This window comes from Gopherus flavomarginatus, chromosome 9, assembly GCF_025201925.1.
Source record: "Gopherus flavomarginatus isolate rGopFla2 chromosome 9, rGopFla2.mat.asm, whole genome shotgun sequence".
Classification (NCBI taxonomy): domain Eukaryota; kingdom Metazoa; phylum Chordata; order Testudines; family Testudinidae; genus Gopherus; species Gopherus flavomarginatus.
The window spans coordinates 45,510,666-45,519,154 of NC_066625.1; the positions used below are offsets into that span (position 1 = coordinate 45,510,666).

Sequence of the window (8,489 nt, forward strand, 5' to 3'; positions counted from 1 at the left end):
AGCATCCAGCTTGGCTGAATGTATCTTCTCTCCCCACAGCTTGGTGATGTTTTGAGGAATGGAGAAGACTGCCTTTGCCTAGCTGTACGTTGCTTGCAAAAGAAACAGGTCTTTTTGGTGACAAGTGTTGAAAGGAGGCACTAGACAAATGCGGAGACAGGAAAAATGTCCCCCAACTGAACTGGCATCTGTGGATGCTGAAGCCACAGCACAAAGTGCTAAACAGTATATGAGCACGACTGATGTCAGAAGAGTCTCTGCCAAAGCCTTTTCCACCAGCATGGGCCTCTCTCTGCACAGAACTCCTGGTACTGTGATGGCTGCAGGCAGTGGAGAACTCTATTTTGGCATAGCTTTGTTGGTGAACATCTGCAGTGGCTGTTTAAAGGTCTCTGGATCGTGATCTTTGGGAAGAGCTGGCTGAAGTGTCTTCCTAGTAACCAGGAGATCCTGGCTTGGCCTGCCAATTCTTCCTTGCAAGTCTTGAGGGAAATGGGGAACATCTGTAGTTTGGAATTTGCAGGGATTGTCCTGGACCATCAAATGGAACAGCTGCAAGTACAGTTTTGAGGCAGGCGCCGTGGCTTAGCTGGCTAAAGCACCTGTTTAGTAAACAGAAGATCCTGGGTTCAACTCCCAGTGGTGCCTTGGTGTATGGCTTTTGTCTCCTCTGCTCAAAATTTCCTGTGTCTTTCCAGGAAACAGAAGAGACTTCCCTTGGTATCCAAGTAATTGCTTGCTAAGGAAAAGGCTTCTTTGGAGACAAACATTGGAAAGAATCAAATCACAAGCCTGGAGTTGATGAAAAGGCTGCTGTGACTGGCATTGGCATGGTGGTTGCTTTGACTGCAATTGCTGCAACACGAGAGCCTGCGCCACACGTCCTTGTGATTCGCTGGGGATGTCCACACACAGATGTCATGTCGTCTTCCTTTTGATTGTCACTGATGAAAAATGGAGCAGCTGGGAGAAAAGTCCCAGAGGCACCTGCCAGGTAAAGTAGAGTTAGGAATGCAGCACTCAGTGGTGTTTTGCCAAATGTGTCCACTCTTCTCACCTCTTGGTCAATCTTTTCAGGAAACAGAGAAGACTGTGTCTGCCTTGCAATGCAAATGCTTCCAAAAGAAACCCGTCGTTTTTTTCTGACAAGTGTTGGAAATAGGCACCTAAGAAATGTGGAGACAAGGAAAAGGTCATCGTAAATCAACTTGCATCCATGGCTCTTGAGGCCACAAAGCAGAGCACTGAGCACTGTTCGACCACAGCTGGGAACAGGAGGGGCTTTTCCAAGGGCATTTTCCACTAGCAGGGTCCTCTCTGTGCGCAGAATTCCTGATAGTTTGATGTCTTCAGGCACTGGAGGTCACTATTTTGGCATCTCTCTCACTGTTTCAGTGAGCATCTACTGTGGTTGTTGAAAGTCTGTGATGGGAACTCCGGGGTGCAACCTGAACAGTGGGACCCCTGAGCCCTGTGTCCCACCGCCTGGGCTCCCTCTCACACTGTGATGCTGTGAGGAGTTGAGAATTTCTGGCAGATATTGCACTTACACAGACATCCATAGGTAGGGACTCAGCCAACTGAGTTACATGAATGCTTCTCCCAGCCACTCATAACACTAATGATAGCGAGTCGCCCCCCTAGCTCTGCAGCCTTGCACCCCTGCATCATACCATCTTGCCTTAATCAGAAGCCTGATCAGTGTGAGTTTATTACGCAGGATCCACCCCCTCCCTCACTGTGAATAGTACGTGAACCAGCCTTGTAATGGAGCTGAGATTTCCCAAGAACTTCAAGCAAAATACACCAGTTTAAGTACAGCATAAAACAGATTTATTAACTACAGAAAGATGGAGTTTTAAGGATTATAATTGGTAAGAATAAAAGATCAAAGTAAGTTACCATGGGAATTAAAGATAAATTCACAATCTAAACTTTACACCTTATTACAGTAGGTCGTAGTTAAGTTATGCACACAGGAAGGTTTAATGCTCGAGCTACAGCACATGCTGGGCAGGCTTAAGACCTGGCTCCCCATGGCAGGAGAGAAGAAGAAGACTTGGCCCCTGGAGGGGCAGGCTGGGGCTTCCTGGATCCCATTTGCTCACAGCCAGCGCCCTGCCCCCACTCCCAAGTCATTAATGGCGCACCCAGGTCAGCTAGAATGGAGCAGCGGTTTTCACTGCACTACGTCCACTTATGGCTTACAGGTAACTCCCAGACCCACCACAGCCCACTATCTCGGCCATAAAGGAGCCCACTCAGCCTCACCATTGCTCCTTTTCCTTCCCCCCAGAACCCCACTTCTCCTGGGCTGCAAGGACCCATCCTTGGGAAACCAAGAGGCAGGCGCAGGGGTCTATCTCCCAGCATTCAACTCCACCTCCCCAGGCTTGCAGAATGAATGGTGTCAAGTATCAGAGGGGTAGCCATGTTTGTCTGGATCTGTAAAAGCAGCAAAGAATCCTGTGGCACCTTATAGACTAACAGACGTTTTGGAGCATGAGCTTTCGTGGGTGAATACCGACTTCGTTGGATGCATGTAGTGGAAATTTCCAGGGGCAGGTATATATATGCAAGCAAGAAGCAAGCTAGAGATAACAAGGTTAGTTCAATCAGGGAGAATGAGGCCCTGTTCTAGCAGTTGAGGTGTGAAAACCAAGGGAGGAGAAACTGGTTTTGTAGTTTGCAAGCCATTCACAGTCTTTGTTTAAACCTGAGCTGACGGTGTCAAATTTGCAGATGAACTGAAGCTCAGCAGTTTCTCTTTGAAGTCTGGTCCTGAAGTTTTTTTGCTGCAGGATGACCACCTTAAGGTCTGCTATAGTTTGGCCAGGGAGGTTGAAGTGTTCTCCTACAGGTTTTTGTATATTGCCATTCCTAATATCTGATTTGTGTCCGTTTATCCTTTTCTGCAGAGATGGTCCAGTTTGGCCGATATACATAGCAGAGGGGGCATTGCTGGCATATGATGGCGTATATTACATTGGTGGACGTGCAGGTGAATGAACCGGTGATGGTGTGGCTGATCTGGTTAGGTCCTGTAATGGTGTCACTGGTGTAGATATGTGGGCAGAGTTGGCATCGAGGTTTGTTGCATGGATTGGTTCCTGAGCTAGAGTTACTATGGTGCGGTATGCAGTTACTGGTGAGAATATGTTTCAGGTTGGCAGGTTGTCTGTGGACGAGGACTGACCTGCCACCCAAGGCCTGTGAAAGTGTATGATCATTGTCCAGGATGGGTTGTAGATCCCTGATGATGTGTTGGAGGGGTTTTAGCTGGGGACTGTATGTGATGGCCAGCGGAGTCCTGTTGGTTTCTTTCTTGGATTTGTCTTGCAATAGGAGGCTTCTGGGTACACGTCTGGCTCTGTTGATCTGTTTCCTTATTTCCTCGTATGGGTATTGTAGTTTTGAGAATGCTTGGTGGAGATTTTGCAGGTGTTGGTCTCTCTCTGAGGGGTTAGAGCAGATGGTGGTGCTCTACTATCCACACTTAGCTGCACAGCTTCCTCTCTGCCTTACTCAGCTTTACTTTCCTCTATTGCCCTATTCTTGTCTTACTTCCTCCTTTGACAAGTCACACAAAGGAGGCCAGCAGGAAGTGATGGCCTCTATAGGCCAATCTCCAAGGGCCGAGGAGGCCAAGCCACAAGCCTCCAAAAGGTAACACACCTAACTCCTCTAGGTTCTCCAGACTGATAGCAAGGTGCTTTCTCCACTGACATCAGCACCCTCTGTCATGCAGGGGTTATAGTTATCCCATGGATAGGCCAATAGCAGAAGGAGGAGTGCCTTGCTGGACAGCAAAGGGAACCTGGGAAAGAGAAGCCACCATGTTTCTGCCTGGTTTTGAACCAGGGACCATTTGCATGTTAGATAAATGTGATAACTACTGCACTACAGAAACGCCATCTACTTGGCAGTTGCTCACTCTGGCACATACTGATGGGCAAACCTAGAGAAAGTGGTGGCAGTCCTTCAATGGGTCAGCTGACAGAGCAGAGGACTGAGCCGGGGCTCAGGAGAAGTCATCCTTACGTCGCCCTTGTGACTCCAGCTTGAGGGAGAACTGCTTTTTCTTCCCCTTGCTGACAAAAAGCAAGAGAAGAATGAAAGATCAGGTGGGCCAACTAGGTGAGGAAGCCCATGCTGTCTTTTCCTGCTGTGTAGCCTGAAATGAGGGATTCGTGGCAGTTAAAGGCACTGCTGCACTTTCTGAGAATATACCACCTGGGCACAAAGGGGAATAGAAGAGACTGTTAGTCTAGCACGCTCCCAACTGAACTACTTCAGCAGCTGCTACGTTTCTTTTTGGCCTAATACTTTTCTGTCTGGGATGTTGTTGTCAGCTGTGGCACAGAAAAAGAACGTCATTGCGAGCGGCTCATGAAGACAAGATTCACTTTTGCCTTCCTTGATTGGCTTTACTTGTTTCCTCACCCAATTCCTGCCTTAGTTCCTTTGTTACCTGAAAGCGACGGGGGCCCAGCAGTACGAGGAGGAAGTTGGGCAGCTAGACCCTGGTGGCAAATGTCCTGCCACCGCTTGCCACCCCACTCTCTTCTCCCAGCTTCACATACTGGCCACCAGGGACTTGGTGCCCAGCAGCACGATGGAAGGCAGTGGACAGACCCAGGCCACGCCTTGAAGCTCCAGCTCATTAACCCACATCTTCAGTCACTGATGGCCAATGAGAGACCGACATCACTTGCTGTTTTAGCACTTGAAAATGCCATTGGCCAATCTTTGGAACTCTTTAATGCTGCGCTTCAGTTCATGGGGGAAAGGTGAGAGAAGCGACCTTTCAGCTAAAGGCCTGGGGTTAACATGCTAACGCTGTCTCCTACTGTAACACTATTTAATACTGGCCCACCCTGTGCTGGTGACAGTGCCATTGCTAGATGTTAGTACAGTTCAATTTCCATTAAAATTTTAACACGGGGAGGGCACCGAAGACACGTCTTGCCTGGGGTGCCACTTGGTCTAGGGCAGACCCTGTCAGGGAGAACAGGAGTTAGTGTCACATGTCTATTTTCAGGCTGTAATCTGTGGGCACCCTGCTGTGTGGGAGGGATCGCGGTAGCCCAGACTCAGGGCTGGAACAGGCCCCTGATTGAGGGAGTGGCTGCATGGTTTACAGCGCTCTGATTTCTCAGACAATGTGTCTCTCCAAAAGCCTCAGATATGCATCCCCAGAAGGCTTCTGTGCTGCTCCGCTCCTTTCACCTTCTACAGCAAGGAGCAGCAGCAAGGGTCAGGGATGAGTCATAGGCACTAGGTGGGGGGAAGAGGCTTCAGGAGCCCAGAGTGTATACCTGTCTGGGCATTTTGGCTGAGACCTCAGGGACACATTGTGAGGCAGAATCCCAGGAATCTGTATGAAAGGAGCATAGGGACGTAAGAGCAGCCAGACTGGGTCAGACAGGGTCCATCTTGCCCAGTGTCCTGTCTTCCCATAGCGACCAAAGCCAGGTGCCCCAGAGGGAATGAACAGGACAGGGAATCATAAAGTGATCTATCCCCTGTCACCTGCTCCTAGCAAACAGAGACTAGGGACACCTTCCCTGCCCATCCTGGCTCAGAGCATGTCCTCCATGAATCGATTTAGCTCTTTTTCTGAGCCCTGTTATAGTCTTAGACTTCACAATATCCTCTGGCAAGGAGTTCCGCAGGTTGACTGTGCATTGTGTGAAAAAATACTTCCTTTTGTTTGTTTTAAACGTGCTGCCTATTAATTTCATTTGGTGACCCCTAGTTCTTGTGTTATGAGAAGGAATAAGTAACACTTCCTTATTTACTTTCTCCACACCAGTCATGATTTTCTAGACCTCTATCATATTTCCCCTTAGTCATTTTTCTCCAAGCTGAAAAGTCCCAGTCTTATTATTCTCTCCTCTTATGGCAGACACTCCATACCCCTTTTCTAAATCTTTTCCAATTCCAATACATCTTTTTTAAGATGAGGTAATCATATCTGCATGCAGTATTCAATATATGGGCGTACCATGGATTTATACAGTGGCAATAAGATTTTCTCTTATTATCTATCCCTTTTTCAATGATTCCCAACATTCTGTTCGCTTTTTGCCAGCCGCTGCACATTGAGTGGATGTTCGCAGAGAACTATCCACAGTGACTCCAAGATCTCTCACTTGAGTGGCAACAGCTATTTTACATCCCATCGTTTTATATGTATATGTTGGGGCTGTCCCCCTCCCCCTGCCTCAGGACTGGTTGCTTACAGCAGCTGTCTGAACTTAGAGACAGTGTGCCCACACATTCTTCTCTAACACACACACAGAAACACACTCTCTGCCCCACCAGGCACATTGCAGTTGAAAAGCAGCTGGCTATCTAGTAGGATTCCCACAGAACATTGGGATAGAGAAACCTGCATCATGTGATGCTCTACCAGCCCAGGAGGCATTGCAAACCCTTCCCAAAGCACCTGCAGCCAGTTGCACAGCTACCCACAATGCACTGCTCTCTGTGGCCATCCAAGAGTCTAGCCTGGATGTGCTCTGGTGACACAAGGGGCATAGTGTGGACATGCAACAGCTGTTTAATTAAAACACTTTAAAGCCACGTTACCTAATAGTGTAGACATAGCGTGAGAGTGAGACAAGACCCAGTTTTGTTGAAACTAAAGGACCACAACTTCCCCCGTAGTTGACAGGATTTGAACCTGCTCAGAGAGACCCCAATGGATTTCTAGCCCATCTTCTTAACCACTTGGCCACAACTACTTGCGCAAGATGGGTCTCTCACTACACTCTAGTTCTGTTCTCACTGAGTGATCAATTCCAGTTGTTTCCTCAGACCAGCTTCCACAACACACACACTGCTGTGCCATTGTGTAAGTGTTGTCCCTGGCTGAACTGCAAGAATTCCTGCTCATTTACCTTCTGACTGGAGCATGAGGAGAGTGTGTTTGTGGTCAATGACGTTCCTGTAGATTGTTGTCCATTTCCTGCCTTGATCAGTCAGACAGTTCATCATATTCCCAGCACATCAGGGATTGCAATAGCAGGGGGCAGGTTTTCTCTGGGGCACTGAGCTTTGCCAGGGGGTTGGTGGCTCCTTTCTTTCCTCACACTGGAGTAAACTCGGCTTTTTATTCCGTCCTTTATGTTTCAAGGAATAACAAGAGATGACTGAGGAAAGAGGTGGACAGGGCTAGTCTCAGGGGAGGGGCAGAGAGGTTTGGGCAGGGTGAGTCTCAGGGGAAGGGTAGAGAGGTGGGGGCAACAGGCAGACCTTGGGGTAGGGGGTGGAGAGGCACAAGGAGGCCTTCGGGGAGGAAAGGAGTGAGCAAAAGGTGGACCAGCAGGCCTCAGCCAAAGAGGAAGAGCAGGGGTGGGAAATGGCCAAACGGGAGTGAGGGCAGAGCACAAGTGGGGCATCAGAGGGAGGAGAATGAGTCAAAGAGGTGGAGTGGGCAGGGCCACCCAGAGGATTCAGGGGGCCTGGGGCAAAACAGTTTTGGTGGCCCCTTCCATAAAAAAATGTTGCAATACTCTAGAATACTATATTCTCATGGGGGCCTTGCAGGGCCTGGGGCAAATTGCCCCACTTGCCCCCCCTCTGGGTGGCCCTGCCTATAGACTCTCCTCATAAGTCCTCTGCCCCCTAATCATTTTTGTTGCCCTCCCCTAGACTCTTTCCAATTTGTTTCTGTAGTGAAGGGGCGAAAACTGGACGTAATGCTTCAGATGTGGCCTCCCAAGTGCCGAATAGAGGGGAATAATCACTTCCCTTGATCTGCTGGCAATGCTCCTACTAATCCAGCCCAATACGACCAGTTACCCATATTGAACGCAGACCCAGCAATTTTTGATCAATTGGTTACTGTCCATTCAGGAGGTTATTTCCTACCTATTCATAAAGAATGAAGATGCTCTAAGCAGAGAAGAGAGAGCTGTCCCTTCCTTGTAGTTAACCCATATCCGCGAGAGGTGGTAGCTACAGCACTGGGGGGAGCTATGTGGGTGGGTGTGCAAGCTGTGGTGTCTCCATGTATCTATAAGTTTAATCAAACCCCATGTTTAAAAGCACTGTGGTCTGGGAAGAGAACAGGAGATCTCTGAGGCAGGGCCTGTCCTTCAAAATCTTTAAGATTACTGACTTACCTCCACAGCAGTCATGGGGGTATAGCTCAGTGGTAGAGTGTTTGACTACAGATCAAGTGATCCTTGGCTCTAATCCAAGTGCCCCCTTATAAATCTCTTCCTTCAACCAAAATAATGGCATTTCCATTATGTTGAGGAGTTCCACTGAATAGAGATCTCTGAAATGAATGGAAACACTCAATATTTTCCTGTGCAAATGCATGAAAATCTAGCAAACTTGTGCCTTCACTGAAATAAGTTCCAATCCTCTAAAGGATTAGAGAATCCTTATTGAGGTTGCAGGAAAAAAACATCCTGATGTGTAGAAAGAATAGTAAATATGGCAGGCGACCAGCATGGCTTAACCGTGAAATCCTT

The 8,489-nt window shown here is 48.3% G+C and overlaps 2 non-coding genes across 2 annotated transcripts; both read left to right on the forward strand.

Annotated features, from left to right (window-relative positions):
• The first annotated feature begins 574 nt into the window (after nucleotides 1-574).
• TRNAT-AGU (transfer RNA threonine (anticodon AGU)) lies at nucleotides 575-648 on the forward strand. Its single transcript has one exon. It is a non-coding gene; the product is annotated as a tRNA-Thr (tRNA).
• Nucleotides 649-8,147: 7,499 nt separating this feature from the next.
• On the forward strand, nucleotides 8,148-8,219 carry TRNAC-ACA (transfer RNA cysteine (anticodon ACA)). The gene has a single exon. It is a non-coding gene; the product is annotated as a tRNA-Cys (tRNA).
• The last annotated feature ends 270 nt before the right edge of the window (nucleotides 8,220-8,489 follow it).